This window comes from Elephas maximus, chromosome 20 (assembly GCF_024166365.1).
Source record: "Elephas maximus indicus isolate mEleMax1 chromosome 20, mEleMax1 primary haplotype, whole genome shotgun sequence".
Lineage (NCBI taxonomy): Eukaryota > Metazoa > Chordata > Mammalia > Proboscidea > Elephantidae > Elephas > Elephas maximus.
Window position 1 is genome coordinate 77,002,414 of NC_064838.1, and position 8,878 is coordinate 77,011,291.

General features: G+C 36.8%; 1 pseudogene; it reads left to right on the plus strand.

The window, feature by feature from the left end:
• LOC126063717 (olfactory receptor 5L1-like) overlaps nucleotides 1-2,423 on the plus strand; it is a 22,686-nt pseudogene extending 20,263 nt beyond the window's left edge.
• Nucleotides 2,424-8,878: the final 6,455 nt, after the last annotated feature.

Below are 8,878 nucleotides of genomic sequence, written 5' to 3' on the forward strand. Positions count from 1 at the left end.
CAGAGATCAATGTTTGGTTCAATAAGCTTAAGAAAGATGGGCCCCATGAGAGCCCAAAGAAAAAACAAAAAGGCGATAACATTTTCTATCATAGAATCTTCAGAAAAAGGGAAACTATGTCTGTCCCACAGGTTGGTTGGTTAGGCTACAGTCTGTTTGTTTGAATATGTACATGAGTGATATTTTGGGGGATCTGGAAGATTATTTTTATTTTTCTCATAGAGGTAATTCACTATAGTGTATGCATCTACTAAGAGCCAGGAAGGGAGAGAAGAAATGAAATAGTTATTGTCCTCTCCCTTTGCTTTGTGTCCTACACCTTGAAGCCAGCTGCCATACATAAAAAGTCGCCCTTTTCCCCCCCCACACCATAATATTTATGCTTTGCATTAATTCAGTTAAGTTTATACATTTCACTTTAAAAAAAATGGGGATAAAAATTATGCTTCAAGGATGTGGTGAGGATTAAAAGTATAATTCAACTTGTGGATATTTACATAATATTCTAACTGCATTCTATTTTTCAAGTTGGTATTTTGTCAGTCATTTTTCACATCATTAAAAATTCTTCAAACTTACTCTTTTGTTAAAAAAAAATTGTTAGCGGCATCACATACATATATATGTGCCATAATTTCACCATTTCCTTCTTAACACAAGTGAATTCTAAGTTTTAATATCATAAATAATGCTTCAATGGAGCAAGTAGGCACTTTTGTTCATAATTTCCAATCCATATCTTTGATCAATTCTTCCAGTTGATTCAAAGCAGAGAATTTCACTGTTAAACAGGCCTTGTCAAAAAAGTTTTTTTTTTTTTTTAGGAAGGTAGTATTTAAGAATATCCAATTCCATAAACCGTGACCAAGATTAAATAGTGTAATTACCAAAATAATTACAAAAATTTTATAGAAAAGCTATATACTCCATCTAAACAATATCTATAAAAAATGAACACTTCTGAGTTAGTGATCCATCACTTCAATGGAAAACCCAGAGAAGGGTGCTATACATTTTAAAGGTTATTTTCCAGGAGCCCAATATTTGGGATATTGATTGTAAAGTTTGTCAGGAAAAAGAGATTTGAATTTCATGGAACAATAAGGGTAATTAAGTAATACTTTAACCTCCTTCTAATGATTAAGTTATAATCTCTGAATTGTAGAATGCGTGTTTAAAGAGTCATATAGGTTTTAGTAGATATTAATGTTTCCGTGTGATCTGTGAACCTAACTGTGAGCCTTATGCAGCTATTTTTTTACTATGTCTGAACTCTTCTTAAACTTCACAAAAGTAATGTCCCATTCCTTTCCTGCCAAAATTACTCTCTTACTTTTTCTCGTGCCTCCTCTTAGCAGAGAGCCAGATCTAAAATTTGGATCGCATAATGGAGAGTAACTTTTAGTTTATTTATGTATTTTCTCCAACCCTGAATAAAGTTGGAACAAGAACCAGAAAAACTGCACCATGGTGACAGAGTTCATTCCCCTTGGATTATCAGACATCGCGGAGCTGAGAGTCTTCATCTTTCTACTGTTCCTTCTAATTTATGGAGTCACGGTATTGGGTAACCTGGGCATGATAGCAGTGATTCAGGTCAGCTCTCAGCTTCACACCCCCGTGTACTTTTTCCTCAGCCACTTGTCCTTTGTGGATTTCTGCTACTCCACCGCTGTTGTGCCTAAGATGCTGGACAATATCTTAAACAAGGACAAAGCCATTTCTTTTATGGGGTGTACTGTACAGTTCTACTTGTTTTGCACATGTGTGGTCACGGAAGTCACACTGTTGGCCGTAATGGCCTATGACCGGTTTTTGGCCATCTGCAACCCACTGCTGTACATGGTCATCATGTCCCAGAAGCTCGGTGTAGAGCTGGTGTCTGGCTGCTACCTGTGTGGAACAACGTGTTCTCTGATGCACTTGTGTTTAGCTCTTGAAATTCCATCCTATCGATCAAATGCGATTAACCACTACTTCTGTGATCTATCCCCTCTCTTTTTCTTGCCTGCTCTGATGTCTCTATGAATGAAGCCTGCTCTGATGTCTCTATGAATGAACTGCTGCTGTTTATTGTAGCCACTGTCAATGAGATCGGCACCATTGTGATAATCCTCACCTCCTACTTGTCTATTTTCATCACCATTCTGAGGATGCACTCTGCAGAGGGACGGCACAAAGCCTTTTCTACCTGTGCCTCCCACCTCACAGCCATCGTTGTCTTCCATGGAACAATCCTTTTCATTTATTGCTGGCTTAGTTCAGGCAAGAGTTTGGACAAAGAAAAGGTAGCCACAGTGTTCTACACTGTAGTGATTCCCATGCTGAACCCCCTGATCTATTGCCTGAGGAACAAAGATGTGAAAGAAGGTATCAGGAAAATGGCGGGCCCCAAAATATTTTTCTGGAGAACACTTTCTTAACAGGACTGCGAGTTTCAAAGTGGAAGGTGGTGGAGGGGTGATTAGGTGGGCTACAGTGTTGGACTGGAGAAAACAGTAAGGAACTAGATAGTTAGGAATGATAACTTTTCATTCACTTATCTCTGTGCCTTTCTAATTAACAAGAGAAGAAATGAGTATATTTAAATATTTTTTAATACATTTATTTGCTTTTCTCCAATCTGCAATTGTTTTAAGTAGATATGACAATGGCACTGTTAAGGCACAGGCATTTAATTTACTGTAAAACTTCAAAAATCTAATGGAGAATTCATGACAACCTTTTTCAGTATCTGTAATGGAAAATATGATTCTTTTCAAAACTAAATTCCTTTTTTTTTTTACAATGAAAGACACACTTTTGTCAGTTTATGCATAAAATGAGAATTCCATATATAAATACATTTTTAAATCTCATTTTAAAATTGTTGTCATATATTTATTTCTTGTTTCCTTTATTCATTTTGCTGCTGTTGTTGTCATTGCAGTGCCTGGTGTGTTGAAACTCCAAATACTTTCCCATTTGAAAAATTGAGACAATATTAATAATTATTTCACAGGGTTCTAAGGAAAATTAAACTACATACAATAAGTAAAGAGTTTGTCGTACTATGGTGACTTGCATGTTGCTGTGATACTGGAAGCTATGCTACCAGTATTTAAAATACCAGCAGGGTCAGCCATGGTAGACAGGTTTTAATGGAGTTTCCAGACTAAGGCAAGCTAGAAGGTCCTGGCAATCAAAAAAAAAAAAAAATTAGCCAGTAATAGCCTTATGGATCATAACAGAACACTGTCTGACTCATTTGTTTTGGGCACATCATCAGGTTGGGTCAAATGCTATATAGACTACTGAACAGTGTAGGTGTGAAATAACAAAAATACGATCTAAGGAATTGTTAGTTGTAAAAGAGAATGTAATCAAGAATGTGGTGTCAATGTGTGATGTTAAGGGGTTGTAAAATCTGGATGACTTGGTGAAAACTATATGATAAATCACAAGTGAAAATGAGAGGCTGCTGTGAACAGTAGACAATTTCTCTGTATATCAGTGCTCTGAGAGGTTGGCAATAACTTTAGAAATCCTAAAAATTCTGTTTCTAGCCAGATGTAGCTACTTCTGGAGACACTGAGAAAGTAAATGTCTGACACTATTGTCCTATTGTCAACATATATGAAGAGATGCTCTGCAACTAACGCCCCTGGCAGGAATGTAACTAAGTAGTGAGGGACCTGAAGACAGCATTTCTCTACTTCCCAAGTGTGGTTAGTGTTACAGGTGGGGTGTTGTTCCTTACAGAGACTAAGGAGATGGTTGACCCTTCAAAAATTTCTGTTGAGTAAATATAAAGATAACTGCTAATATGATTTCATAGCATACAACAATTTTCAAAAAGTATGGGAACAATCACAGAGTACAAGGAGATGACTTCTAAATTTCTAGTTAAGTTCAATGTAAAATGTTTCTAAAGCTGCTGCTGTTTACCTTCAGGTTTTCTAAGAAGCCAAAATTACATCAGAAAACAGTAAAAAAGAAAAAAAAAAAGTTTTCTAAGAAGCCAAAATTACATCAGAAAATAGTAGCTGGTTTTAATTGCTTGTTTTGAGGCCCCTGGAGAATAAGGCAACAGATCTTCTCTAGGGTCCTGGTGTCAAAGGGAATGGAAATAGATGGAAGAATCTTAGTATCTCCCCTAAACAAGCTCTCCAGAGACAGAACGGGGGGCTGCCTTTTCTAACATCAGAATTGTTTTCAGATTCTCAGAAAACAAGGATATTCTTTTTCATGCAAGGAGTCTAGAAAATGTCTTAGTTTCAGGCAGTTTTTAAAGGCAAAAATTATTTGTGGAAATTTCTGGTCACTGCAGACGTTTCGTATCCGGATTTTCAGGGAACAGGATGTTCATTTTTCCTACAAAAGTTTGTACAGACAGCCTGGCTTAGATGAGTACCTCAGTAGCAGTTTCCTGAATAACAATTTCCAGGGAGTCAGAGAACAGATGGTCTTGAGAGTTTTCAGGAATGTCTACCTACCTGCTTCTGTGAATTTTTGGAAGAGTTGTAAAGGGGGGAATAAGCATTTATTTACATAAAATTGAATTGAAAGGAATAAAATGAACCTTCTGGAAAAAAAAATACATAGTTGTTGTTGTTAGGTGCCATCGAGTCAGTTCCAACTCATCGTGACCCTATGTACACAGAATGAAACACTGCCCCTTCCTTCACCCTGCTCACAGTTGTTGTTATGCTTAAGCCCATTGTTATAGCCACTGTGCTAATCCATCTGGTTGACTGTCTTCCTTTTTTTCCCTGACCCTGTATTCTACCAAGCATGATGACCTTCTCCAGGGACTGATCCCTCCTGATAACATGTCCAAAGTATGTAAGATGCAGTCTCGCCATCCTTGCCTCTAAGGAGCATTCTGGTTGTACTTCTTCCAAGACAGATTCGTTCGTTCTTTTGAAGTCCATGGTATATTTAATATTAGTAGCCAATACCACAATTCAGAGGGATCAATTTTTCTTTGGTCTTCCTTATTCATTGTCCAGCTTTCCCATGCATAAGATGTGATTGAAAATACTACAGCTTCAGTCAGGTGCGCCTTAGTCTTCAAGGTGAAATCTTTGATTTTCAACGCTTTAAAGAGATATTTCACAGCAGATTTGCCCAATGCAATACATCTTTTGAATTCTCGACTGCTGCTTTTATGGGTGTTGACTGTGGATTCAAGCAAAATGAAATCTTTGACAACTTCAATCTTTTCTCCGTTTATCATGATGTTGCTAATTGGTCCAGTTGTGAGGATTTTTGTTTTATTTATGTTGGGGTGTAATCCATACTGAAGGCTGTTGTCTTTGATCTTCATCAGTGAGTGCTTCAAATCCTCCTCACTTCCAGCAACCAAGATGTGTCATTTGTGTAACGCAGGTTGTTAATAAGTCTTCCTCCAATCCTGATGCCCCATCTTTCTTCATACAGTTCATACACAGAAACAAGTCTAAATAAGATTTAAGAGCATGGAAAAAATACTGGCTCATGTACTAATGAGGGCAAAGAGAAAATAAACAAAAGAAGAAATTAAAAGGAAGAAGGTTTTCAATACCGCATTTCCTGGATTCAAAGATAATATGCATTATTTAATCCATATAACAACAACATTTGAGAGAAAAGGAATCATGATATTAAATATGCACATTAGTTGCAAGTCGAGTTCAGGCAGCAGAAACATTAAAATCTACCACCATCAAGGAAATAGGTGTAATTTATTTAATTAAGTACTAAGTGCAGTTTCGCTATCCCTGAACCTCTCCTCCACACCCACAGTGAACATCTGACATCTGGAGACATTTTTGATTGTAAAGACTGAGAGGGGAAGGTTCTACTGTAATCTAGCGGAAAGAGGCCAGGGATGCTGCTAAACATTATGCAATGCACAAGGCAGCTCTGCATAGAAATTATCTAGCACAAAATATTAATAGTGTCAAGGTTGAGAAACTCTGAAATAGGATGTTAAGGAAACATTTATAGTAGTGAGAATTGTCTGAGAAAGATTGACTTTCGGTTTGTTCTTAAATCCTTGAATATCTGAATAGATAGGGCTATCGAGAGTTCTAAGTGTTACATGGGACCTGAGGCTTTTAGTGTTCGAACATCTGGAACCTGTGTCTTGGATGGTAGAACCAGAGATGAGTTTACCAGAATTCATAGTCTGAGTAAGAGATCCTCTTTATAAGAGACTCACTGAAGGCATTCATAACACGTGGGATTTAAAATAGTACTAAAACAAGGAAGGGTCCCTGGGAACTGTGATGAGTTTGTAATCCTAAAATTCTGAGCTTTTCTGGGCATAGGGTTGCCAAGTTTAGAAAATAAAAATACAGGACACCCCATTAAATTTGAACTTCAGATACATAAATATCTTTTTTTTAAGTAGGAATTTCCCATCCAATACGTGATACATGCTTAAAAAAAAAATAAAAATCTAAGATTCAGATTTAACTGGGTATCCTTTAGTTTATCAGGGAAATACACCTGACACCAATTTGTGAAATCCCACCGTTCTCTTTATATTAAGAACTTCTTCCTCAAAAATATCTTCACTTTAAGATTCTCACCCATCTTCTCAACAGGAAATACAGGGATAGAATCAGTATTCTAGGTGCCTTGAAGGGAAAGAAGAGACAAGGGCTTAGAAAAGTGAACCAATATCATCAAAGTTCAAGAGTTTTTCCAAAAGTTATCTTTGAATGGGGACATGTCCCTAAATTCCATTTCTATATGCTTCATGTTGACACACATCTTCAGAACATCTCTGTGGTCCTCAATACTTTTACTAAACTCGTTTCCATAGTTTTACAATCTAAAATTTGTCTTATAAGCACTCAAAAAGTTAGTAGAATGAAGTGTTTGAAATTGTGAGCCATAGCACTTAACTACTGTGCCACCAGGGTTGTGGTCCTTAGAAGGGAAAAATCTGTAGTGTGAGTCAGAGCCTGGTATACAGGGATGCGTACATGGCACGGAGTCAGAGGAGGTGGGTTCTAGTTATAGACAGATGATCTAAAATCTGTATGTCACTGGGCAAGTCATGGCTTCCTTAGGCTTCTATTTTCTCAACTGTAGAACAAGGCAGGTTGATAGGTAGTCTTTACAGAAAATGATAAATCAGAATTGACTTTGATGTCTGACTTCCTTAAAAAGAGTGATGATGAAACTGTTAAACTGCCATTTAAAATGTAGATATAGAAGATGAATATAATGACTATTCTTTCTTTATATTGCAATGTATGCACATGTCAATATTACATAAAAATTGATTTTAATTACAGAAGTTCTTTCAGATGCTTTCACTTTTCATTAGTTTCAGTAGGTCAGATATGAATACTTCTCATTTTCTTAGACTATTCTTTCCAGTATTCATAGATTCAGTGAGATTGGAATGTCTTAAATGAAGATTGGGATGCACGGTGCCATCCAAATTGCTTGAGTAAATAATAATGACACTTGCAGTCTTTAAAATTACATTTCAGAACATGAACAGAATTAATTTTTACAGTTTTTGAGAAAGGAAAACTAATTAGTAATTCTGTTTTTGAAACTTTAGATATTCTTGTATGTTTTGGATACTTAACACCCAACAGAATTATGACAGAGATCTATTTTGTCTCACCTAAATGCTCTACCTGGGTGATAGTTAACCGTGCTTCATGTATCCATTGCTCTTCTTAATCACTTATTTACAAGATTGATTTTCAGATTCCACCAACAGGAAGCATGTTCCTGGCAGAGAGAAATATAAATGCTTGGGCCACGTTTACTCTCTTGGGCTTCTCAGATTACCCAGAACTTCAGATTGCCATTTTCTTGATATTTCTGTTCATCTAGAGCTTCAGTGTTGTTGGGAATCTTGGTATGATTGAAATCATCAAAATTAACCCCAAACTGCACACCCGCATGTACTTTTTCCTCAGTTGCCTTTCTTTAGTGGATGCTATTCCTCCATCATTGCTCCTAAGATATGGGTGAATCTAATATTAGAGGACAGAATCATTTCATTTTCAGGGTACACGGTGCAATTTTTTTTTTTTTAAATAACTTCGCAGTAACTGAATAAATTTTATTCACTGTGATGACCTATTACTATTTTGTGGCCTTTTATAACACTCTGCTGTACACAGTTGCCACATCCCAGAGATTCTGTGCCATGTTGGTGGCCAAATCATATGCATGCACACTAGAGAGTTTTTTGAGATTCATATGCCCTGTTTTCAATTTTTTTTTTGGTGGTTTCAACACAATCCGACATTTCTTCTGTGAGCTATTCTCCCTGATTTCTCTTTTTTTGCTTTGATATTCATCTCCACCAGTTGCTGCTTTTCTTCTTTGTCACCTTTAATGAGGTGAGCACACAACTCATCATTCTCATCTCTTATGTGTTCATCTTTGTCACCATCCTGAGGATGTGTTCAGCTAATGGGTAACGTGCCTCACACCTGATCTCCACTACTGTCTTCCATGGCATCATGTCCTTCCTCTAGTGTGTGCCCAACTCCAAAAACTCAGGTCACAGAGTCAAAAGGTCCTTTGTGCTTTACACAGTGGAGATGCCCATGTTGCATCCTCTGATTTACAGTCTGAGGAATAAGGATGTCAAAGATACAGTCAGGAAAACCATGAACACAATTTTTGTTTTTTCGTATTGAATCCATCCATTGCTAAACATGTAGCTGAGTTATTACAGAATACATTTCTCTGATTTGCAAAAGAATCATGGGTCAAAGTTTCATAATTAAGTATCATTTTAGATCTTCAAAAATAGAGAACATTTTACAATAGAAATACTATGAGTTTTTGGTTGGAGAGACTGTACCTGGATCTGCTTTTATAAGCCAGATGCTGGGTCAAGCAAAAGAAATTGGAAACACCACATCTGCCA